At 44.0% G+C, this 27,573-nt stretch overlaps 1 long non-coding RNA gene across 1 annotated transcript in view; it reads left to right on the top strand.

Moving 5' to 3' along the window:
• The first annotated feature begins 8,066 nt into the window (after window positions 1-8,066).
• The window catches only part of LOC134966711 (uncharacterized), a 72,532-nt gene continuing 53,025 nt past the window's right edge, over window positions 8,067-27,573 (top strand). Inside the window, exon 1 of the long non-coding RNA XR_010188694.1 lies at window positions 8,067-8,146. This is a non-coding gene — a long non-coding RNA (uncharacterized LOC134966711). The remainder of the gene's footprint in view (window positions 8,147-27,573) is intronic.

The following is a 27,573-nucleotide window of genomic DNA, read 5'->3' as shown; positions in this document are numbered from 1 at the left end:
CTAACCCTAATTGTACCCTAACTGTAACTGCAGCCTAATGCTAACCCTAATTGAAGCCTAACTGTAACTGCAGCCTAATGCTAACCCTAATTGTACCCTAACTGTAACTGCAGCCTAATGCTAACCCTAATTGTACCCTAACTGTAACTGCAGCCTTATGCTAACCCTAATTGTACCCTAACTGTAACTGCAGCCTAATGCTAACCCTAATTGTACCCTAACTGTAACTGCAGCCTAATGCTAACCCTAATTGAAGCCTAACTGTAACTGCAGCCTAATGCTAACCCTAATTGTACCCTAACTGTAACTGCAGCCTAATGCTAACCCTAATTGTACCCTAACTGTAACTGCAGCCTAATGCTAATCCTAATTGTACCCTAACTGTAACTGCAGCCTAATGCTAACCCTAATTGTACCCTAACTGTAACTGCAGCCTAATGCAATCCCTAATTGTACCCTAACTGTAACTGCAGCCTAATGCTAACCCTAATTGTACCCTAACTGTAACTGCAGCCTAATGCTAACCCTAATTGTACCCTAACTGTAACTGCAGCCTAATGCTAATCCTAATTGTACCCTAACTGTAATTGCAGCCTAATGCTAACCCTAATTGTACCCTAACTGTAACTGCAGCCTAATGCAATCCCTAATTGTACCCTAACTGTAACTGCAGCCTAATGCTAACCCTAATTGTACCCTAACTGTAACTGCAGCCTAATGCTAACCCTAATTGTACCCTAACTGTAACTGCAGCCTAATGCTAACCCTAATTGTACCCTAACTGTAACTGCAGCCTAATGCTAACCCTAATTGTACCCTAACTGTAACTGCAGCCTAATGCTAACCCTAATTGTACCCTAACTGTAACTGCAGCCTAATGCAATCCCTAATTGTACCCTAACTGTAACTGCAGCCTAATGCTAACCCTAATTGTACCCTAACTGTAACTGCAGCCTAATGCTAACCCTAATTGTACCCTAACTGTAACTGCAGCCTAATGCTAACCCTAATTGTACCCTAACTGTAACTGCAGCCTATGCAATCCCTAATTGTACCCTAACTGTAACTGCAGCCTAATGCAAACCCTAATTGTACCCTAACTGTAACTGCAGCCTAATGCTAACCCTAATTGTACCCTAACTGTAACTGCAGCCTAATGCTAACCCTAATTGTACCCTAACTGTAACTGCAGCCTAATGCAATCCCTAATTGTACCCTAACTGTAACTGCAGCCTAATGCAATCCCTAATTGTACCCTAACTGTAACTGCAGCCTAATGCTAACCCTAATTGTACCCTAACTGTAACTGCAGCCTAATGCAATCCCTAATTGTACCCTAACTGTAACTGCAGCCTAATGCTAACCCTAATTGTACCCTAACTGTAACTGCAGCCTAATGCTAATCCCTAATTGTACCCTAACTGTAACTGCAGCCTAATGCTAACCCTAATTGTACCCTAACTATAACTGCAGCCTAATGCAATCCCTAATTGTACCCTAACTGTAACTGCAGCCTAATGCTAACCCTAATTGTACCCTAACTGTAACTGCAGCCTAATGCTAATCCCTAATTGTACCCTAACTGTAATTGCAGCCTAATGCTAACCCTAATTGTACCCTAACTGTAACTGCAGCCTAATGCTAACCCTAATTGTACCCTAACTGTAACTGCAGCCTAATGCAATCCCTAATTGTACCCTAACTGTAACTGCAGCCTAATGCAATCCCTAATTGTACCCTAACTGTAACTGCAGCCTAATGCTAATCCTAATTGTACCCTAACTGTAACTGCAGCCTAATGCTAACCCTAATTGTACCCTAACTGTAACTGCAGCCTAATGCTAATCCCTAATTGTACCCTAACTGTAATTGCAGCCTAATGCTAACCCTAATTGTACCCTAACTGTAACTGCAGCCTAATGCAATCCCTAATTGTACCCTAACTGTAACTGCAGCCTAATGCTAACCCTAATTGTACCCTAACTGTAACTGCAGCCTAATGCTAACCCTAATTGTACCCTAACTGTAACTGCAGCCTAATGCTAACCCTAATTGTACCCTAACTGTAACTGCAGCCTAATGCTAACCCTAATTGTACCCTAACTGTAACTGCAGCCTAATGCAATCCTAATTGTACCCTAACTGTAACTGCAGCCTAATGCTAACCCTAATTGTACCCTAACTGTAACTGCAGCCTAATGCTAACCCTAATTGTACCCTAACTGTAACTGCAGCCTAATGCTAACCCTAATTGTACCCTAACTGTAACTGCAGCCTAATGCTAACCCTAATTGTACCCTAACTGTAACTGCAGCCTAATGCTAACCCTAATTGTACCCTAACTGTAACTGCAGCCTAATGCAATCCCTAATTGTACCCTAACTGTAACTGCAGCCTAATGCAATCCCTAATTGTACCCTAACTGTAACTGCAGCCTAATGCTAACCCTAATTGTACCCTAACTGTAACTGCAGCCTAATGCTAACCCTAATTGTACCCTAACTGTAACTGCAGCCTAATGCCAATCCCTAATTGTACCCTAACTGTAACTGCAGCCTAATGCAATCCCTAATTGTACCCTAACTGTAACTGCAGCCTAATGCAATCCCTAATTGTACCCTAACTGTAACTGCAGCCTAATGCTAACCCTAATTGTACCCTAACTGTAACTGCAGCCTAATGCAATCCCTAATTGTACCCTAACTGTAACTGCAGCCTAATGCTAACCCTAATTGTACCCTAACTGTAACTGCAGCCTAATGCTAACCCTAATTGTACCCTAACTGTAACTGCAGCCTAATGCTAACCCTAATTGTACCCTAACTGTAACTGCAGCCTAATGCAATCCCTAATTGTACCCTAACTGTAACTGCAGCCTAATGCAATCCCTAATTGTACCCTAACTGTAACTGCAGCCTAATGCAATCCCTAATTGTACCCTAACTGTAACTGCAGCCTAATGCTAACCCTAATTGTACCCTAACTGTAACTGCAGCCTAATGCAATCCCTAATTGTACCCTAACTGTAACTGCAGCCTAATGCTAACCCTAATTGTACCCTAACTGTAACTGCAGCCTAATGCTAACCCTAATTGTACCCTAACTGTAACTGCAGCCTAATGCAATCCCTAATTGTACCCTAACTGTAACTGCAGCCTAATGCTAACCCTAATTGTACCCTAACTGTAACTGCAGCCTAATGCAATCCCTAATTGTACCCTAACTGTAACTGCAGCCTAATGCAATCCCTAATTGTACCCTAACTGTAACTGCAGCCTAATGCTAATCCTAATTGTACCCTAACTGTAACTGCAGCCTAATGCTAACCCTAATTGTACCCTAACTGTAACTGCAGCCTAATGCAATCCCTAATTGTACCCTAACTGTAACTGCAGCCTAATGCTAATCCTAATTGTACCCTAACTGTAACTGCAGCCTAATGCTAACCCTAATTGTTCCCTAACTGTAACTGCAGCCTAATGCTAACCCTAATTGTACCCTAACTGTAACTGCAGCCTAATGCTAACCCTAATTGTACCCTAACTGTAACTGCAGCCTAATGCTAACCCTAATTGTACCCTAACTGTAACTGCAGCCTAATGCAATCCCTAATTGTACCCTAACTGTAGCTGCAGCCTAATGCTAATCCTAATTGTACCCTAACTGTAACTGCAGCCTAATGCTAACCCTAATTGTACCCTAACTGTAACTGCAGCCTAATGCTAATCCTAATTGTACCCTAACTGTAACTGCAGCCTAATGCTAACCCTAATTGTACCCTAACTGTAACTGCAGCCTAATGCTAACCCTAATTGTACCCTAACTGTAACTGCAGCCTAATGCTAACCCTAATTGTACCCTAACTGTAACTGCAGCCTAATGCTAACCCTAATTGTACCCTAACTGTAACTGCAGCCTAATGCTAACCCTAATTGTACCCTAACTGTAACTGCAGCCTAATGCTAACCCTAATTGTACCCTAACTGTAACTGCAGCCTAATGCTAACCCTAATTGTACCCTAACTGTAACTGCAGCCTAATGCTAACCCTAATTGTACCCTAACTGTAACTGCAGCCTAATGCTAACCCTAATTGTACCCTAACTGTAACTGCAGCCTAATGCTAACCCTAATTGTACCCTAACTGTAACTGCAGCCTAATGCTAACCCTAATTGTACCCTAACTGTAACTGCAGCCTAATGCTAACCCTAATTGTACCCTAACTGTAACTGCAGCCTAATGCTAACCCTAATTGTACCCTAACTGTAACTGCAGCCTAATGCTAACCCTAATTGTACCCTAACTGTAACTGCAGCCTAATGCTAACCCTAATTGTACCCTAACTGTAACTGCAGCCTAATGCTAACCCTAATTGTACCCTAACTGTAACTGCAGCCTAATGCAATCCCTAATTGTACCCTAACTGTAACTGCAGCCTAATGCAATCCCTAATTGTACCCTAACTGTAACTGCAGCCTAATGCAATCCCTAATTGTACCCTAACTGTAACTGCAGCCTAATGCTAACCCTAATTGTACCCTAACTGTAACTGCAGCCTAATGCTAACCCTAATTGTACCCTAACTGTAACTGCAGCCTAATGCTAACCCTAATTGTACCCTAACTGTAACTGCAGCCTAATGCTAACCCTAATTGTACCCTAACTGTAACTGCAGCCTAATGCTAACCCTAATTGTACCCTAACTGTAACTGCAGCCTAATGCTAACCCTAATTGTACCCTAACTGTAACTGCAGCCTAATGCTAACCCTAATTGTACCCTAACTGTAACTGCAGCCTAATGCTAACCCTAATTGTACCCTAACTGTAACTGCAGCCTAATGCTAACCCTAATTGTACCCTAACTGTAACTGCAGCCTAATGCTAACCCTAATTGTACCCTAACTGTAACTGCAGCCTAATGCTAACCCTAATTGTACCCTAACTGTAACTGCAGCCTAATGCTAACCCTAATTGTACCCTAACTGTAACTGCAGCCTAATGCTAACCCTAATTGTACCCTAACTGTAACTGCAGCCTAATGCTAATCCTAATTGTACCCTAACTGTAACTGCAGCCTAATGCAATCCCTAATTGTACCCTAACTGTAACTGCAGCCTAATGCAATCCCTAATTGTACCCTAACTGTAACTGCAGCCTAATGCAATCCCTAATTGTACCCTAACTGTAACTGCAGCCTAATGCTAACCCTAATTGTACCCTAACTGTAACTGCAGCCTAATGCTAACCCTAATTGTACCCTAACTGTAACTGCAGCCTAATGCTAACCCTAATTGTACCCTAACTGTAACTGCAGCCTAATGCTATCCCTAATTGTACCCTAACTGTAACTGCAGCCTAATGCTAACCCTAATTGTACCCTAACTGTAACTGCAGCCTAATGCTAACCCTAATTGTACCCTAACTGTAACTGCAGCCTAATGCTAACCCTAATTGTACCCTAACTGTAACTACAGCCTAATGCTAACCCTAATTGTACCCTTACTGTAACTGCAGCCTAATGCTAACCCTAATTGTACCCTAACTGTAACTGCAGCCTAATGCAATCCCTAATTGTACCCTAACTGTAACTGCAGCCTAATGCTAACCCTAATTGTACCCTAACTGTAACTGCAGCCTAATGCTAACCCTAATTGTACCCTAACTGTAACTGCAGCCTAATGCTAACCCTAATTGTACCCTAACTGTAACTGCAGCCTAATGCTAACCCTAATTGTACCCTTACTGTAACTGCAGCCTAATGCTAACCCTAATTGTACCCTTACTGTAACTGCAGCCTAATGCTAACCCTAATTGTACCCTAACTGTAACTGCAGCCTAATGCTAACCCTAATTGTACCCTAACTGTAACTGCAGCCTAATGCAATCCCTAATTGTACCCTAACTGTAACTGCAGCCTAATGCTAACCCTAATTGTACCCTAACTGTAACTGCAGCCTAATGCTAATCCTAATTGTACCCTAACTGTAACTGCAGCCTAATGCTAACCCTAATTGTACCCTAACTGTAACTGCAGCCTAATGCTAACCCTAATTGTACCCTAACTGTAACTGCAGCCTAATGCTAACCCTAATTGTACCCTAACTGTAACTGCAGCCTAATGCTAACCCTAATTGTACCCTAATGCTAAGTGCAGCCTAATGCAATCCCTAAATGCTGCTAAACATTAATTTCATCTGTCAACATTTTGAATGGCGACATTTTCAATTTTGACATTCTGATTACGTCGGCATTGTGGTGTTGAGTTGCTGGCTACAGTACATGCCCTTTTCATGCAGCTAAACGGTAAAGTTAATGATTCTTTTCCATGTGTTTTTAATTTATACACAGCCCTAATTTCTATAACCTATTATGTGAAACACTTTTAAAACTGTGCATTGCTAATGCTTCATACTTTATATTATGTACAAAAATATGTATGCAATATATAAATGAAACATAAATATATTTTGTGTTTGATCTTGGGTCCCATCCTCAAATTATCTCATTATGGGGTATATTCAATAAAAGTTGGGTCCATTCCGACATGCAGTTGTCGGAATGGATCCGACAACACCTATTCAATGGACGTCTGCTGCTGTCAGCGGCTGTGGATGCACTGACAGCAGCGGCCTGGAGTGCAGATGGCGGGCGGCGTGAGCGGGACGGCGGCGGGGGTAAGCTGGGCCGCGGGGGGAACAGAGATCGGCGGCCGGCGGGGGGAGCTGGCTGCGGGGGACATGTCTGCGACGGCGGGGGGGGAGTCGCTGCAGGGAGACATGCCCCCCCCCCCGCAGCCAGCTCCCCCCACTGGCCGCCGATCTCAGCTCCCCCCGCAGCACCACTTGACTCCTTACCTCAATCCGACTTGTTTTCAAGTCGGATTGAGTTTGTCGGAAAGGGGGCCAAAACCTGTCGGATTTGGCCCCATTTCCGACAGAAGCACATGGATCGGCGGCTGATCCTCCGATCTACGTGTTTTCCAACATGTTTTTGACAAGACGGCAGTTTCCGACAGTTGTTGAACACAGCCCTATGGCATGCAAATATATAAAATAATTCTGGTCCTAAGCATTTGGGATATGGAAGACTCATCCTGTGTATATCACATTTCTCCTGACAATGACCCTCATTCCGAGTTGATCACTCGCTAGCTGCTTTTAGCAGCATTGCACACGCTAGGCCGCCGCCCTCTGGGAGTGTATCTTAGCTTAGCAGAATAGCGAACGAAAGATTAGCAGAATTGCTACTAAATATTTTCTTGCAGTTTCTGAGTAGCTCCAGACCTACTCCTAGATTGCGATCAGCTCAGTCCGTTTAGTTCCTGGTTTGACGTCACAAACACGCCCTGCGTTCGGCCAGCCACTTCCCCGTTTCTCCAGCCACTCCTGCGTTTTTACCTGGCACGCCTGCGTTTTTTAGCACATTCCCGGAAAATGCTCAGTTACCACCCAGAAACACCCACTTCCTGTCAATCACTCACCGATCAACACAGCGACTGAAAAGCGTCACTCGGCCCTGTGTAAAAATGCATAGTTTTGTGTGAAAGTACTTAGCGCGTGCGCCCTGCGGCCCATACACATGCGCAGAACTGCCGGATTTTAGCCTGATCGCAATTCTGCTAGAAACGAACAAATCAGAATGACCCCCAATGCTCCCGACGATACTTATATATTCCAACACTCTCACCAAGCATCTAAAAACTGATTTTTCCACATGTTTAAGGTAATTAAGTATGTTTGCGGTTTATCATTTGCATACCGCAGGAGATATCGTACATATATACCACGTTTAACAAGGTAACCTTGCATACCGCAGTACCCTTGTTCTCAAAGTGTTCTGTGAGCTGGTGCAATTTACCAAGCTCTAGGGATGGCGTTCGCATGCCTGTCCTACGGGTAAATTATCACCAGAGAGTAATCTTCTGATCTCTGTCTATTTTTATAGAATTGTGCTATTAGTCATTTGTGTGAACTGAAATCACAACAAATTGCATGTTAAATTATTTCTTAGTAACCACAAATATAATTCTCAATTAATTATGCAAAATATGTTATTTTACACTCGACAGGCTCGGCGCAGAGCGGGTTATTTCTAAGAATAGCAGAGACCCCGGTGTTGCTCACCTATCCTTTATTCTGAGTCACGGTAAGTAGGTCAGCTGCATCCTCTGTCAGTGTCACTCTTCTCCCTGGGCCATTCCTCTAATTGGAATGGGTTCTACAATCAACTCTCATGCTGTTGTTGTGCCCTTTTTCTTTCAGACTTTTTATTCAGTCATTTTGCAACCAGTGGGAAGCCATATTTAAATGAGCAATCATAGTGGAGAGTCATGGAAAGAACCTAGGGATATATAAAAGTATATTGAAACAAATATATATAAATATACATAAAATCCTATTATTTGTGCACAGTCCAGTATGTATATCAATATGCTGTCCAGAAGCTTTTTAACAACCAGTGCTGCTCCTCTTCATAACCTTTCCTCAAAGGTCAAATCTATTTCTTCACAAAAGAGAAAAGGAAGAGACACACCATAGAGTAGTCATTTCAAACTAAGGATCAAATATATATTCACTAGATCCATCTGATATTGTAATATCAGAACAAGTGCTTGATAACACCTTATAGCAATCCAAGACTCGTTCTGGACTTATGATGTCACATCACGTCCGCATCTTCATACACATCATACACACAGTACTCACACAATGGATACATGTGTAGATCTTTTAGATTGTAAGCTCACAAGAGCAGGGACTTCTTTCCTCATGTGCTTTTCCTTTTCTTACTTACACTATCTCATACGAGTCATACCCCTTTTCCACTAGAGTAGCACGGGTCGCAGCCGTTTCGCCTGACATGGCTGCGACCCGTGCTACAGCCCCCTGAAGACAGCGCTCACCAACCCGACAATTGCCGGGTTGGTTACGCGCTAGTGACGCGGCAGGGGCGGCGCTGGGAGATCACATGATCTCCCAGCGCCGCCCTCCCTATGCACTGTGAATGGGAGCCGTGTCGCCTCGACACGGCTCCCGTTCACACTAGACAGCTAGCCGGGTTGAACACATGTCAACCCAGCTAGCTACCAGGGTAGGATTCCCGGATCACTTGATCCGGGAATTTGCCGGGGGACCCGTTTCCACTAGGGAAAAACACGGGTAAATGCGCGCCCCCGCTTATTTACCCGTGTTTTAAGGAGCTAGTGGAAAAGGGGTATTATACTCCACACTCCCTTTGATGGCACCTAACCCCGGGTTTTCTATACCTGTCCTATTTTGTCCTGTACTGTAAGTGCGGTTTTCTTGTTTGCTCATTTTATTATGTACTGTGTAATGGGCGCTACGGATCCCTTGTGGCGCCATATAAATAAAGAATAATAATAATAATAATAATAATAATATTGCAATTCACATTATATTTGCAAATCTCGTCTGTACACTCATATAGTGCATCCAGAAAGTATTCACAGCGCTTCACTTTTTCCACATTTTGTTATGTTACAGCCTTATTCCAAAATGGAATACATTCATTTTTTCCCCTCAAAATTCTACACACAATACCACATAATGACAACCTGAAAAAGTTTTTTAGAGATTTTTGCAAATTTATTAAAAATAAAAACCTAAGAAATCACATGTACATAAGTATTCACAGCCTTTGCTCAATACTTTGTTGATGCACCTTTGGCAGCAATTACAGCCTCAATTATTTTTGAATATGATGCCACAAACTTGGCACACCTATCTTTGGCCAGTTTTGCCCATTCCTCTTTGTAGCACCTCTCAAGCTACATCAGGTTGGATGGGAAGCATCAATGCACAGTCATTTTCAGATCTCTCCAGAGATGTTCAATCGGATTCAAGTCTGGGCTCTGGCTGGGCCAGTCAAGGACATTCACAGAGTTGTCTTGAAGCCACTTCTTTGATATCTTGGCTGTGTGCTTAGGGTCTTGTCCTGCTGAAAGATGAACCGTCGCCCCAGTCTGAGGTCGAGAGCGCTCTGGAGCAGGTTTTCATCCAGGATGTCTCTGTACATTGCTGCATTCATCTTTCCCTCTATCCTGACTAGTCTCCCAGTTTCTGCCGCATAAAAACATCCCCACAACATGATGCTGCCACCACCATGCTTCACCGTAGGGATGGTATTGGCCTGGTGATGAGCAGTGGCTAGTTTCCTCCAAACATGACGCCTGGCATTCACGCCAAAGAGTTCAATCTTTGTCTCATCAGACCAGAAAATTTTGTTTCTCATGGTCTGAGAGTCCTTCAGGGGCATTTTGGCAAACTCCACGCGGGCTGCCATGTGCTTTTTACTAAAGAATGGCTCCCGTCTCAAAACTCTGCCATACAGGCCTGATTGGTGGATTACTGCAGACACGGCCGAAACTAGGGGGGGGCTAGGGGGGCATGTGTCCTGGGCGCCGCATTGGAGAGGGTGCAGAGACTGACACTTTAATCCCCCCTAATGCCCCCTCCCTATGCGGCAGCATTCTCTGACTTAGAGCCAGTGCCGCCTAGGTGGAAAACTAGACGCTACCTTGCCGTCTATGCAGCTGAGCACACCGCATCGCTGAAACTGAAAATAAACTACATCTCCCAGCAGCCCTTGCTGCCGGGAGCTGTAGTTTACTTTCAGTTTTATCTTTGCAGCGTGTGATCGGCAGAGCAGGCTTAAGAGTGGGCACAGGGGACAAGTTACCCCCTCCACTCCCTCCCTGTCAGTGCATTGCAGTGCTGCACTGGAAAAGAAGCACCCTGTGGTCCGAAAAGGGGGCGGGGCTAAACTGCACTGTACACAGTGTCATGCCAGCCAGCCCTCAGCATGGGAGAGAGGAGGAGGAGAAGAGAGCAGCAGCACAGCCTATAGTAGTGAGTATGACTTTAGGAAGGGGCAGTGTATGTGTGTGTGACTACTATATACAGTATGTGTGTATGAATGTGTGCTTGCGTGTGACTGTATGTGAATAGGTGTATGTGTGCTCGTGTGTCACTGTATGTATATGTGTCACTGACTCACTATATATGTATGGGTTGTAGTTATGTCTCCTGACCCCCGGTCACAATACCAGCACCTACATCCCGCCCCCTGAACATCCCGACAGTCAGCATGCCGACTAACAGGGACTATTCCCACTCGTGGGTGTCCACGATACCCATAGGATGGGAATAGAACCTGTGGCGAGGGAGTAGAACCTGTGGGAATAGAACCGTCGTTGCACTCGCCCCCCACCCCGCCTGCACCATTTTACGGCTGGGATCCCAGTGTCGGGGTGCTGACTGTCGGCGAAACAGCCCCGACCCATATGTATTTATACAGGTGTGTGATTATATGTAGGTATGTATGTAAGTGAATGTATGTGTGCGTGTATGTGTTTAGGGGTGTGATTTTAAATATCAATGTGTGAGTTATTCTACTTTTTTCTTCATCAGTTGCCCAAATAAATAAAAAAATAAAAAAAAGTGTGAAAATGTCTAGCTATCCCTTTTGCCCTTATGGAATTTATGATATATATATATACAGGTTGAGTATACGGAATATTCCGAAATACGGACTTTTTTGAGTGAGAGTGAGATAGTGAAACCTTTGTTTTTTGATGGCTCAATGTACACAAACTTTGTTTAATACACAAAGTTATTAATAATATTGTATTAAATGACCTTCAGGCTGTGTGTATAAGGTGTATATGAAACATAAATGAATTGTGTGAATGTAGACACACTTTGTTTAATGCACAAAGGTATAAAAAATATTGGCTAAAATGACCTTCAGGCTGTGTGTACAAGGTGTATATGTAACATAAATGCATTCTGTGCTTAGATTTAGGTCCCATCACCATGATATCTCATTATGGTATGCAATTATTCCAAAATACGGAAAAATCCCATATACAAAATACCTCTGGTCCCAAGCATTTTGGATAAGGGATACTCAACCTGTATATATATATATATATATATATATATATATACTCACAGTTGAATGCGGGGGTGGGGGGGGGGTCAAGTTAATGTCTCGCCCCGGGTGACAAAACTCCTAGTTTCGGCCCTGCTGCAGAGAAGGTTGTCCTTTTGGAAGGTTCTCCGCTCTCCACAGAGGAATGCTGTAGCTCTGACAGAGTGACCATCGGGTTCTTGATTACCTCCCTGACTAGGGTCCTTCTTGCCCAATCGCTCAGTTTAGATGGCCGGCCAGCTCTATGAAGAGTCCTAATGGTTCCGAACTTCTTCCATTTACGGATGATGGAGGCCACTGTGCTCATTGGGACCTTCAAAGCAGCAGATATTTTTCTGTACCCTTCCCCAGATTTGTGCCTCGAGGCAATCCTGTCTCGGAGGTCTACAGACAATTCCTTTGACTTCATGCTTGATTTGTACTTAGACATGCACTGTCAAGTGTGGGACTTTATATAGACAGGTTTGCGCCTTTCCAAATCATGTTCAATCAACTGAATTTACCACTAGTGGACTCCAATTAAGCTGTAGGAACGTCTCATGTGATTTCTTAGTTTTTTATTTTTAATAAATTAGCAAAAATCACAAAAAAAACTTTTATCACGTTGTCATTATGGGGTATTGTGTGTAGAATTTTGAGGGGGAAAATGAATTTATTCCATTTTGGAATAAGCCAGTAACATAACAAAATGTGGAAAAAGCGAAGCGCTGTGAATACTTTCTGGATGCACTGTATGTAACGTAGATCTTATTTTCACATGAATGTAGACATATTCACAAATGTATCCACATTTCACAGCCATATGGTTTACCTCCTTATACAGTATGATGAAACTATGCTTTATATTTTACTGCCAATCTGACATCTTGTGGTCTTACCATGACCGCTTCTATCTACACCTAGCTTGTATCTACTGTAACTTCAGATTCAGATAGACTCTGAATTTATACAGAGATACCCGACTGCATTAGAAAATAGCTATATACAGGGGTGTAGCCAGAACTTTATGGGCCCTATAACAACATTTTGAAGGGACCCCTATCCAAATGCTACCAGAAGGACGCATCTCTGCAGCAGTTGTTAATATTATGCTCCATAGTAGTGCCCTAGTTGATTTTATGAACCATAGTAGCGCACTAGTTCACATTATGTCACATTGTAGGCCTGCTAGTGCACATTATGGCATACAGTACCCTCAATTCACATTATGACATACAGTGCCTCCACTTCATATTATGTCACACTATAGTGCCTCAGGTTTGTATTGCGCCACATTACCGTTCCCCAGGTTATATTATGTGACATAATGCCCTCTAGTTCATGTTATACCACATTACAACGAGCAGGTCCAGGGGCATAACTAGATATATTGAAGGTATAAAGTTTATAAGGGTCCCTATGTACCCCCCAAATTGTAGGGCTGCCAGTACACATTATGCAATACAGGGCTTCTATGTACCATCCAATATTAAAAGAAAATGTATATAACACATGTAACCGTGACAGGGAAGGTGGCCCCTCTCAGCTCTGGGCCCCATAGCAGCTGCACTCCCTGCACCTATGGTAGCTACACCCTGTATTTAACACATGTAACTGTGACAGGGAAGGTGGCCCCTCTCAGCTCTGGGCCCCATAGCAGCTGCACTCCCTGCACCTATGGTAGCTACACCCTGTATATAACACATGTAACTGTGACAGGGAAGGTGGCCGCTCTCAGCTCTGGGCCCCATAGAAGCCGCACTCCCTGCACCTATGGTAACTGTGACAGGGAAGGTGGCCGCTCTCAGCTCTGGGCCCCATAGAAGCCGCACTCCCTGCACCTATGGTAGCTACACCCTTGGAGGAGAGGCAACACATTAGTACAAGATAATCAGGACTATGCAATCTACAGTAAACAGGCTGCTGAGGGGTAGGAAGTATCAGCCAAAGAAGGACACCTAGCATACAGAATATGGAGTTTCTCCCTCTAGACCAGGGGTGGGGAATCTTTTATCTACCTAGGGCCATTTGGATTTTTATAAAATCCTTTGGGGCCATACAAAAATTATAAACTTAAAATTTAGCCTGCCCCCCAGTAGATATTCCCCCAGTAGTTATGCGCCCAGTAGTTATGCCCCTTAGTGGTACTGGGTGTGGCCAACTAAAATGGGACGTGATACACATATGCCCCCAGTAGTGCAGTGCCAGATACACATATGCCGCCACAGTGTCAGATACACATTGACCCACACTGCCAGATACATATTACCCCGCACATGCCCCCCACCCTGCTGTGCTGCTCACCGCTGCTGCTGCTGTGTGTGTGTGTCAGGGGAGGAGAGTGCAGTGCTCGGTCTAGCGGCGGAGTGTCTCAGCTGTCAGGTGCCAGGCAGGAAGGAGAGCGCAGCTATGTTGGGTGGTGCTCCTACACAGCGCTGCCGCCGGACATAGCTGCGCTCTCCTCCCTGTGCTAACGCCGCCGGACTGAGCACAAAGGGGCAGGAGAGGCGCACGCTGCGCTCTCCTTCCATGACACGCAGCAGCGGGCCAGAACAAGTGGCTTTGCGGGCCTTATACGGCCCGCGGGCCGGTGGTTCCCCACCCCTGCTCTAGACCAACTCCCTCATTGACTTATAATAGTGCAACTGACACATATGTATTATAAACAAGCATTCCTCAACATATCAAAGGTTACTGATCTAAAATACATTGCCAGAAGTTAGCCACCATCACTTTGGGGTGCCATCGTTATTACTGAACACTTTCAATATTGCATCTAATTAGGAAATAACGAGCCAGCAGATTAATCACATTTTATATCATTCTCAATAATTTCTAAAAATCCAATTAAGTTAGCACAAGGTACTCACAGCAATTGTGACCAGATACTCAGCAAGTGTCTGACGGTGCCCCTAGGTTACAGCGGCGAGGTGCCGGCATGGCGATCGGTTGCTGCATACTCCTAATGCCCAGTGATACGGGTACCTAGAATTAATTTAAAGAGATCACTCTACACTACAGTAACACATATCATTACGCAGCACCACCTGCTAACATAACAGTGGTACAGGAGACAACTGGGTACTGAAATATAATGACATATATAATTCATTAGTAGAAATTAGATCTCTTGTCCAATTATTATTTAAACATCGGTGACCTAGTTTTAAAAGTAGATATGAAATCTGCAGACTCTTCACCATTACTGTCACAATAAGTTTTCACTTGATATGTGTGATATGTGCGTGAAAGGGTAAAACAACTTGATCTGACTAAAAACGACTACAATCCCCTAAAATGATACTGCTTATTAAACATCCACTTCTGCCATGATCAAGATTTGGGGCCTAATTCAGACCTGATCGCAGCAGCAAATTTGTTAGCTAATGGGCAAAACCATGGGGGTCCTTCTGACCTGTTCGCTCGCTGCTTTTTATCGCAGCTGAGCAAACGGGTACCCACTGCGCATGTGCCGTAGTGCGCCGGCGCATGCCCGAAGGCCGTAGCTGGGCTGCGATCGCCTCTGCCTGATTGACAGGCAGAGGCGGTCACTGGGCAGGAGGGGGCGGAACGGTGGTATTTGCCCACCGTTTTGAGGGCGCGGTCTGGCCAACGCAGGCGTGGCCAGACTGTGCGGGGAGTGGCCTGCAGCGGCTGCGCGACGTCATACGCAACCGCTTCGGGCCAGGGAGCGACGAGTAGCTCCCGGCCAGCACGCTAAAGCTGCGCTGGTCGGGAGCTACTCTTGAAGTGCAAAGGCATAGCCGCTGTGCGATGCCTTTGCACTTCTGCGGGGGGGGGGGGGGGGGGCGGCACTGACATACAGGGCGCACTAGCCCTGTGCTTGGGCGTCCCCCCGCATGTCAGTGTGAATGATCGTAGCTGTGCTAAATTTAGCACAGCTGCGATCATCTCGGAATGAGGGCCCATGTGCACTGCAGGTGTGGCAGATATAACGTGTAGAGAGAGTTAGATTTGGTGGGTTATTTTGTTTCTGTGCAGGGTAAATACTGGCTTCTTTATTTTTACACTGCAATTTAGATTTCAATTTGAACACACCCCACCCAAATCTAACTCTTTCTGCACATGTTACATCTGCCCCCCCCCCCCCCCTCCCCTGCAGTGCACATGGTTTTGCCCATTAGCTAACACATTTGCTGCTGTGATCATGTCTGAATTACGCCCTCGGTTCAGAAGCAGGCACATTTTCTCAAGTCATTTGTTACTCCTTAACTTGTTGCGTACTTCACTCACAGCCCCCTTTATTCAATTAAACATAACAAACAATTATCTGCCCTAAATGTATCATCATAAACCCAATGCTATCCGACATCTGTATTATGGGGGTCATTCTGAGTTGTTCGCTCGTTGCCAATTTTCGCAACGGAGCGATTAAGGCAAAAATGCGCATGCGCATCGTTCGCAGTGCGCATGCGGTTAGTATTTTTACACAAAACTTAGTAGATTTACTCACGCCCGAACAAAGATTTTTCATCGTTGAACTGATCGGAGTGTGATTGACAGGAAGTGGGTGTTTCTGGTCGGAAACTGGACGTTTTCTGGGAGTGTGCGGAAAAACGCAGGCGTTTCAGGGGAAAACGCGGGAGTGTCTGGAGAAACGGGGAAGTGGCTGGCCGAACGCTGGGTGTGTGTGTGACGTCAAACCAGGAACGAAACTGACTGAACTGATCGCTATTTGTGAGTAAATCTCGAGCTACTCAGAAACTGCTAAGAAATTTATTTTCGCAATGCTGCTAATCTTTCGTTCGCAATTCTGCAAAGCTAAGATACACTCCCAGAGGGCGGCGGCTTAACGTGTGCAATGCTGCTAAAAGCAGCTAGCGAGCGAACAACTCGGAATCACCCCCTCTGTCTCTAATTATGAAAGAGAGTTTAATAACATGACAAAAATAAAAAAAATAAAAAATGTTATGAAAACAAATTTGTACTATTACAAAACTGTTGACATTCTGTACATGGACATGTAAAAATGTTTTTTCAAATGAAACCGAATAAAAATAGGTCACTCACCCATGTTCTTGTAAACTGCTACCTGGGAAAACTAGAAAGTGGTGATAAAGTCGATTATCTTACAGGAAAGAAAGCTATACCTTAAACAAACCTTAAATACACTTTAAACCTTTAGCCGCTGCGGCCGCTATACTTAATACACACGCTACGTACTTTATACACTGTTTGCGTATGGAGTCCCGTATCACTGTACGGACTTAGCGTACAAACGCCGCGCTGGGGGTACAAAGTACACACAGCGCGCACACACCCAGAGATACACTTTAAACCTTTACAGTAATGCAATGCAATGCTATTACACTTTAAACCTTATGCAGCAATGCAGTGTGATGCTATTACACTTTAAACCTTATGCAGCAATGCTATGCGTTACTAATACACTCTTAAACCTTAGCAGGAAAAGGAAGACACAACACCGATTTGTAGTTAAACCACTGGGTTCCGACACCACAGCGTAATATTTGCTGAAAGGGGGTTTACAATACAAATCATACACTACAATACAAGACAATATAACAGAATAATGGCTATAGTCAATGTACATACGTGATTGGAATCGCTTGCGCAACCCGGCCGGTCCCCGGTCATCTGATAGATAACGTTGTGAGTCTTGTGTGTGGCCAGGCTGCAGCAGGCTTTATTTATACAATTCTTCCAAAAGCAATACAATGGATACTGTAATCCCTTTGTCCATTGGACACAGGAATGCACTTTTACAGTACAGGAGAGGTCATAGGTTGATTTGAAAAGGTAGGCGATGTCTTTCTCAACTGCTCTTGTGGGTGGTCTTCTCTGGATTCCCGTCGCATACATAATGTACAGTAAATACAGTTTATATCTATATTCTGCTTCTGCACATAACTATCCGCAGGAACATGCGATCTTCCGCAGACCAACACCGGAATGTTACCCTTAAAATACCCTACAGCTGGATACCAAATACCACCTTATAACCTTAGTCTGTCCCCTCTTATCCTGTAAAGGTGACTCCCTTTGTTCTGCAACCATTTAAACAGCTATAACTTTCTGATGTGGTGCAAGGAGACTATGTGTACATTGTGCACTATTTGGATTAAATATGTAATGTGTTTTGATGGCTCTCCATGCGTACACAAACTCTGCCGTAAATACCCATACCATGCGCCGATGCGCAGGACCGCGGGAGCGACCATACGCAAATTGCGGATATGTGCACGCACGGCAGAACAAGTGCACGCGCAGTGGGCATGTGTGTGCAGTTTGTATGTGATGTGTGTTCTGCAATATTTTTCGACTTTGACAGTCCACCCTTTGGCAGTCACCAATAACTGCCACTATCTAATCACTAAACAGAAAAATATCAATACAATATCTACAGACGATTGGATGGTCGGAGGAGAGTTGTAGGCGGGAAATGTATGACCTAGTGGGATAGTAAAAAGCATGTATGTATGAATCCATGTCTGAGGGGCATGTATCATCGTGCCATATATGTTTTAGATAAGCTTCGAGGTATTGCGAAGTATACATTAAATCCTTCTTATCCCATATTAAGGGTCTGTAAGTGGGCCGACAAACACTACCGAGCTCTTTTTGGCTTCTTGTTCCAACAAATGGGGTGCACATTTAGTTGATGAGACATGGAGGGGGAACATATGTGAGTGCTAGTATATGTGGATATTACCTGTCGACTGTGTGTGTCATTAACTGAAGGTTGTAGAGATGAAGATGAGACACATATCTAAAATACATTCACATAACATTTACATAAACATTCTTGGGTAGGGCTGATGTCTTTTCCGGATGGGTGTATCTGGGCAGAGGGGGAGACAAAAGAAAAACGGGTGAAAGAAACAGGCCATGGAATTCATTTGCAATCCTTATCATAACACTGTCTCTATGGATGGGTCGTAAATTAAATCTGCTGCTATGACAATGCCCTCGCTCCTTAAACTCATCAAATTTGTGCCGTGCTTGCGCCGCGTCAGAATTCGAATACACCTAAATATCAAGCCAATAATTATGACGACTCCCAGGATACAAAGGAGAAACTTCCCTACACCCATAATAACATTTTGAGCCCACTCTCCTAATCCTGAGAACCAATTTTGTGGGTTCAACCATGAGACCCAGCCGGTCAGCTTATTACCCACAGCGGTCAGGGTAAGGTTGTGTCTCCTCCGGAACTCCCACTTCAACTGCAAGATATCGTCCATCTTTTGATCGATGATCTCCGTGGGGTCGTCAGTGCTGTTCGTGATATATGTACAGCACTTCACACCATATTGAGTTGCCAGAGTAACACAGTACCCACCCGTCACGGCTGTGATATAATTTAGGACCATCCTGTGCTGAATCAGTTCCTTCTTGTAAGCTTGTAACTCCCTTCCCGTATACCTGAAGGTGTCGTCATACATCTCAGTGATATTATCTATCAAGTTTGCTAGCGCATGGATATACCTATAATTTATAATTCCTCTGGCAGTACGGGTGATGTCTACTGCGAGAAGGAATTGAATCCCGGTGGATTCATGGATCAAATCAGAGGCTACGTGCTCTGTCCTCTCTATGAGGTGTCTCTTGATGATGTGTTCATAGTGAGTATGAGTGTAAGGAGCCTGAGCACTGCGGTGAACATCTTTCATCTTATCATGGGTTATGGTCATGACCTCTGGCAACACTCTTCCAATATAACACAATCCCTCTGAGCTCGGTGCAAGCCACTTGTACGCCTTCCTCCCACATATGAAATAGGCATCATCGGGGAGAACATAGGGGACAGAATATGACATTACCATATTACATACTTTCCAAGTGAAAAAACCCAATCCCTAGTTCTCCCATCTGCTCAGTACAAGTATCGGGCTGGATGATATGAGCACCGTACCCTGGTGATACTTCTCCAACCCACATGGTCTTGCTTCCTCGAGAATACCTATACCGGAAATACCTCCCACTGTTGGCTATTTGGCGTACAAGTTCAGAGTCTATGGGTATCCTATCAGCTCTGTGCGAAAAGGTCATTGTCTGGTTATTCCACGTCACTTCCCAATTTCCCGGTTTTCGGTAATTGGAAATATTGAAACATAATAAGGATCTATCTACATGATACTGGTGGAGCTTCAAGCTAGGGGGCCTAGAGATATTGAATTTCTTGTCCACCGGTCTCCCACCCCGTAATTCGAGTACCTCATCTATTGCTAAAGGGTACGGTACTAATCCTGACTTGCTCTGACCTTGAGGTACTTGTGAGCACACCCAGCATTCTATCTGGTTTAAGACCTTACCCACTAGTGAGTGGTAATCACTCAATGGATGACGATCCATGTCGATATTAAGGCTGGACTGACATCTCTGGATGCACCCATCCTCGACTATGTTCTCACAATTCCTACAAATGCAATTTTCCTCAGACAATAACCCTTCACAGTGCCTCCGAGCTCCCTGACTACCAGAGCGCTTTCTGATACTCGCCTTTGCTCGAGTGATGTGTTGCTCTTGAGATTCTACAAATCCATCCTCGCCATCAGAACCCATTCCAGATCCTTTCTCGACCTCTCTGGGACCCTCACCGAAACAGACTGTCCTCATCAACAACAGGATTAACAGGAAAACCCGGAACGCAGTCTCTTGGGGTAAGTCCATCTTGTTAAGGGAAGAGAAGGGAAGCAAGAAGGGGGAGAAAGAGAAGGAGGGTAGTGGGAGATGGAGAAAATAAAAAAATTAAAAACTGGTGCGACAACCGCCTCTGGTCTTGTTGTTCTCTGTGCTCAGGTGCCGTCTCAACAGTCCTGCCTCTCAGCTTTCCCGGAATAGACACTCCAGTGATACGATGTTCTCTACACTCTGCTCTTTGTCACGAGTTCTCTCCGGGTCAGCGACCTTTCTGTAGGGAACATAAATCTTGCATTTCAATGTGTTTAACTGTTGTGTATTATCAGTTGTGTGAAGTAAACCATCTGTGGAAAGTGAAAAGAGAGGGGAAATAATAAAAAGAAAATTTGTCAGATTTGCGTTCACCATCAGGCTGTCACACCATCATGTATATCGGTATCTATGCACAGTCTCCCTTCACCAGTATTCTCATTCTCCACCCTTTGTGCATGACCAGGCACACTGATACTGGTGTCCCTATGCTGGTGAGATATACTGGGTTTGGGCAGAACTCTGAAAAGACCGAGTAGGCATGTGACGTTTGAACTGTAATCCTGTCGGTGAACGTAAGAGATGAAGAGGAAACTTTGAAGACAAATCACAGAGTTTAGTAACAGATAAGTTTGTAGAGGCAAAGAAGATTTTACAAAGTTTGACATCTGGATTGGGCACTAGGGGGAATGATTCCCTAGTCGGTCTGTTCCCCTAAAAAAAAAAATCTATGTGTGTTATATCTCTACTGGGACTATCCCTATCCAGTGTCACTGTCTTGTCCATTCTAAGTTCATAGGGAACCCGGTATCTTTGAGATAATTTCCTCTACCTGTGATGGACATGCATCTAAAACAGTGAAATGCAACATTAGTCTTCGTGGGTATCTAACATATTTTGTGCTTCCTGGGTGGGAGCACTCTATATGTATACCATCTCTAACAAAACTCCTGTTAAGTTACTTTAGAGGTCACTTCTGCTAGAGAGAGAAGCAGAAGTTTAGAGACCTCCTCCTAACCCCAATAAGTTCTGTCAAAAGGGTAAAGTTGCATTTATTCTGTTCTTCCCATTAACCGAATCTGTGTTTTCTATATGGCTCGTGATTCCTTACTATATGTCCCTTGATCCCGTCTATGTGTTTAATAACGTGGCTTGTTTTCTCTGTCTAGGAGTCTATATTGGCTATGTGTTCTACTACTCCTACAATCTCTGGCAAAATGCCCTTCCTTCCTACAAGTGTAGCATATTCTAGGTCTTTTCCAAACAGCAGGGGTCTGGGTTTTAGGCTGATGAGACTTTGGTGTAAGAGCCTGTATACTTTCAATCCTCAGCCTCTCCTGTTGTTTTCTACGCCTAACAATATTCTGGTGATGTTTAATTGCGCACTCTCTAAGACAAGCTACTGTGACCCCTTTCCAATTAGGCAAAGATGTTTGTACCCTGTCCCTTACTGTCTTATTGAGTCCGTCCATTAGCACAGAGACAGCCACTTCCCTATAATTCGCATCGTTCCCTGTATCTGATACCCCAATGTATCTATCCATTATTTGCAGGGCCCGATGGAAATATTCAGATGTCATTTCATTTTCCCTCTGTTTTATGGAGAAAATTCTTCTCCACTTAACGTGAATGGGGAAACACAACTCTAGTTGTCTATTAATTCGTTCTAAGTTCTCCTGATTGTTTTCGTCAGTCATAAGACTATCTGACTCTACAATCAGTGATACATTTTTGGGTGTCAATATTAGGGGGTAGGCATGCTTTAAAAAATATCCGCCAGTGTTTGTTTTTGTCGGTTCATACGCATTACCCATATCTCTGATGAATTTCTGACATCTGGCTAAATGCTTCCGAGGGTCAGGGAATTCTGAAATGATTGATCGCAGCTCATCTCTGGGCCACGGGCAATACATTGAATTATTCCTGGTAAGGACTACTCCCTGACTATCGGTTCCCCCATTGGGAGTTACTATTTCCAAGACAGGGTGTAATCCTACCGTTCCGTTCCTAATCTGTTTACTGTGAGGTGTTGTTGTCTCTGTGCAATGAACTGTCTCACACTTACCGTTAGCTGTGACCTCACCAGTTCTTTCATTGTGGAATACTGTTACTGCTCTACCTGGTTGGACAGGCCCCACCTGAGTTTCCTGCAAAGTGACTGTTTGGAGGAGAGCTGGAATTTGGCTGGATCCTTCATCTTCTTGTAACCTATAACCTTGAAAAGACTTCAAAACAGGATACATCTTGCAAAAATTAGGGTTAATACATTGTTTTTGCATACTACTATCATTTACGGATATACCATTGACTGTAGCCATCTCTTCCCCTTCGACCTGTGTCGACAATGGTGTGTTTGTGTTCCCATTCCCGCTAGGGTTTGAACCTGTTTTGCGAATTTGTTCTCTTTGCATATCCCCCTCCTGTTGCCATAAATTTAAACAATCTGTATGTCTAATCCTTTGTTTTCTGGATTTTATGAAACATATCCTTATCCTTAAATTCTGCAATACCTCTGGTTCAAAACTGCCCACTTTAGGGAATGGTACCCTATCTTTGTCAGTCATACGTTCCCATTCAGACAAAAAGTCTTCAATACTTTTTCCTTCAAACTTCGCTGACCCCATGGGTCGTGGCTCTTCAGCCTGAACCCTGGTCACAAAACGTCCCTTACTTGAGCAACTGGCTCCCATAATTGTGGGCCTTTTCCCACAAACAGCAAAATACTCAATATAAGGTAACGGTGAAAGTTCTCTGAGCGCTCTTCACCCGCTCACCGCCCACGTTGGCCAGTACTACCATACACTGTCGATAGCGAAGGCAATGTACCCAACTTAGGGCCCTATGTGACCTATATTTACTGGAAGTTTTTAGGAATAACTTACCCTTTCCAGTAAAGTATCGGCCGTTGGAGATTTCCCTGAGAGAGACCAGCGAAAACTCCCTATGCACTTTATTATACACAAATCACGCTTGCGTATGCTCTATACAGCGCTAATGGTACCGCGATTTTACGCAAAAGCGCGTAAAAAGGATATCACGTTGCGCTATATATCGCACCCACAAACGCGCGGTCCAATCGCACAGCGTATAGGTACTTGTTACTTATCTGCCGTACGACCACTGGAATCGATTTTCAGGCTGCGAAACCTCAGCCGGAGCGTATATATAAAAAAAACTATATGGGTCACACACAATTCACAATTCCCTACCATGCTCCTGTAATTCTCCTCACGACTTACGTATTAAACCTTATACTAACGTGAGTCAGCCGCCTCACGCCACCAAGTCTTCACTCACTTGATGTACCACACGACGAGATTCCGAATTCCGGGGTTCAAATTTTCACTCGCTCCTACGTTCGCTCACTCAAATACACTTTGGTTTTTCTGTACAGAAAATTATCATTCATTCAGATAAGTAGTTTTACTCCCAGAGGCAATACAGTAAATAAGAGTTTTATACTAAACTTTGGAAACTGGGCAATCTTGTGCTATTGCAGCGTGGCTACTGTCCCACCTTTAAACTAAACAAACTATCGTGTGGTTTTATTATGCGCAGACAACGCTACGCAAGCTTGCGTAATTACGCAACCGTGCGTACCTCTATGCCACGTGTGCGGCCTTGCCCCACGTGCACGTTTTGTGTACGCTGTCCTTACGTTCCGTACCACGTGTACTTATGTGCGGACGCAATAAAACAACTCACACAATGTCTATAAATGTGAGCAATATTAACTATAATCGCTCACTTAACACGCCACACAGTTTCTTTTCTTTATAAACCCTTATAACTAGGCAAGACTGCGTTTGTGTTTTACACTTCCTTCCTTAATATTTATATTATGAATCTAGCAATCAGTCCTATGGCAGCAATGTGAGCGGGTGTACAAAGAGTATGGGTGTACGCTTTTGTTGTGTATGCATTTGGTGCCAAAAAATAAATTCACAGATTTTAAATAGCTTTTTTTTTTCTGTTTATCTTACGAGTTCTACCAGCATCCCTACAAACCATACAGAGCAGACACCATCTAATCAGCAATTAAGTAGGGTTTTCAGTGCCTCCACCGACCTAGAAAAGGATACGTAGGATACCTGTCCACCCTTATGCTGATAGATGAAGTCTGCTGTGACCTGTTAGGCAGTAAAAATGTGGAAAACCGGACGATGCCCTCAATTGATAAATTCGATTATCTTACAGGAAAGAAAGCTATACCTTAAACGCACCTTAAATACACTTTAAACCTTTAGCCGCTGCGGCCGCTATACTTAATACACACGCTACGTACTTTATACACTGTTTGCGTACGGAGTCCCGTATCACTGTACGGACTTAGCGTACAAACGCCGCGCTGGGGGTGCAAAGTACACACAGCGCGCACACACCCAGTGATACACTTTAAACCTTTACAGTAATGCAATGCAATGCTATTACACTTTAAACCTTATGCAGCAATGCAGTGTGATGCTATTACACTTTAAACCTTATGCAGCAATGCGATGAGTTACTAATACACTCTTAAACCTTAGCAGGAAAAGGAAGACACAACACCGATTTGTAGTTAAACCACTGGGTTCCGACACCACAGCGTAATATTTGCTGAAAGGGGGTTTACAATACAAATCATACACTACAATACAAGACAATAAAACAGAATAATGGCTATAGTCAATGTACATACGTGATTGGAATCGCTTGCTCAACCCGGCCGGTCCCCGGTCATCTGATAGACAACGTTGTGAGTCTTGTGTGTGGCCAGGCTGCAGCAGGCTCTATTTATACAATTCTTCCAAAAGCAATACAATGGATACTGTAATCCCTTTGTCCATTGGACACAGGAATGCACTTTTACAGTACAGGAGAGGTCATAGGTTGATTTGAAAAGGTAGGCGATGTCTTTCTCAACTGCTCTTGTGGGTGGTCTCCTCTGGATTCCCGCCGCATACATAATATACAGTAAATACAGTTTATATCTATATTCTGCTCCTGCACATAACTATCCGCAGGAACATGCGATCTTCCGCAGACCAACACCGGAATGTTACCCTTAAAATACCCTACAGCTGGATACCAAATACCACCTTATAACCTTAGTCTGACCCCTCTTATCCTGTAAAGGTGACTCCCTTTGTTCTGCAACCATTTAAACAGCTATAACTTTCTGATGTGGTGCAAGGAGACTATGTGTACATTGTGCACTATTTGGATTAAATATGTAATGTGTTTTGATGGCTCTCCATGCGTACACAAACTCTGCCGTAAATACCCATACCACGCGCCGATGCGCAGGACCGCGGGAGCGACCATATGCAAATTATGGATATGTGAACGCACGGCAGAACAAGTGCACACGCAGTGGGCATGTGTGTGCACTTTGTACGTGATGTGTGTTCTGCAATATTTTTCGACTTTGACAGTGGAAAGATGGATAGTTCTTCCATAGTAGACTGATGTGCAAAACCTTACAATCTTTAACGTCATGTTAGCACTTCTAAACCATTTTCTTTCTGTGTGGGTGTGCTAATCCATCCTTTTTGTTCACACACACTTTTAATCAGGAACCCTATAGTAGATAGGAAATACCAGAATTGTGTAATAACCCCAATAAACAGAGCATGATGTTCTGCACATTTTCATGTGAAACATGAATAAGTTAATTTCCTTGGAAGATATTTCTATAAATTATGAAGCTGGTATATATAGATGAGACATGTCATGTGACTATTTCTACTAGTTTCAAATATCTTTAGGTAGTACACAAAGGATGGGTCCGGGACTGAGGGTCGACAGCAAAAAGGTCGACACACCTTAGGTCGACGCCAATTGGTCGACACACCTTAGGTCGACATGGACGAAAGGTCGACATGGGCAAAAGGTCGACAGGAACAAGGTCGACATGGAAAAAGGTCGACATGAGTTTTTACTTTTTTTTGTGTAGTTTTCTTCGTAGAGTGACCGGGAACCCCAATTAGTGCACTCGCTTCGCTCGCCATGCTTCGGGCATGGTGCCTTCGCTCCGCTCCGCTTCGCTCGGCACAGATTACCGTTCCAATCGTAGTCCACATGGATCGTTAAGTATGAAAAAGTTCCAAAAAAGAAAAAAATTGTGAAAAACTCATGTCGACCTTTTTCCATGTCGACCGTGTTCCTGTCGACCTTTTGTCCATGTCGACCTAAGGTATGTCGACCAATTGGCGTCGACCTAAGGTGTGTCGACCTTTTTGCTGTCGACCTGGAGTCCGGATACCCAAAGGATTCTTTTGATGTTTGAGGTGTTCCTATATAAATATGTAATGCCCTTGGACTGACCCTCACTGTTTTTTCTTGTTAGGAATAGCTAAGATATTGCACCATGTCTGGATGGTGCAAGAAACCTTAGTTTTTGACATTAAGAAACTACGCACAAACACTGAAACGGGATGGAATAAAGCTGATCTCTAAAGGGGATATTGGTATCTATCTACCACTAGATCAGCCAAAGCAATGCCTTAAAAATGCAAATGAGCAGCTTGGACAGTTCTTCAGTTACAGTGGGCCCTTCAGAGAGATCCTTGGACTGTGGGGGTCATTCCGAGTTGTTCGCTCGCAAGCTGCTTTTAGCAGCTTTGCACACGCTAAGCCGCCGCCTACTGGGAGTGAATCTTAGCTTATCAAAATTGCGAACGAAAGATTAGCAGAATTGCGAATAGACACTTCTTAGCAGTTTCTGAGTAGCTCCAGACTTACTCGGCATCTGCGATCAGTTCAGTGCTTGTCGTTCCTGGTTTGACGTCACAAACACACCCAGCGTTCGCCCAGACACTCCTCCGTTTCTCCGGCCACTCCCGCGTTTTTCCCAGAAACGGTAGCGTTTTTTCGCACACACCCATAAAACGGCCAGTTTCCGCCCAGAAACACCCACTTCCTGTCAATCACATTACGATCACCAGAACGAAGAAAAAACCTCGTAATGCCGTGAGTAAAATACCTAACTGCATAGCAAATTTACT

This window comes from Pseudophryne corroboree, chromosome 10 (genome assembly GCF_028390025.1).
Source record: "Pseudophryne corroboree isolate aPseCor3 chromosome 10, aPseCor3.hap2, whole genome shotgun sequence".
In the NCBI taxonomy this organism is placed as follows: domain Eukaryota; kingdom Metazoa; phylum Chordata; class Amphibia; order Anura; family Myobatrachidae; genus Pseudophryne; species Pseudophryne corroboree.
The sequence above is the reverse complement of the archived record's forward strand: the minus strand, read 5'-3'. Positions and strand labels throughout refer to the sequence as shown.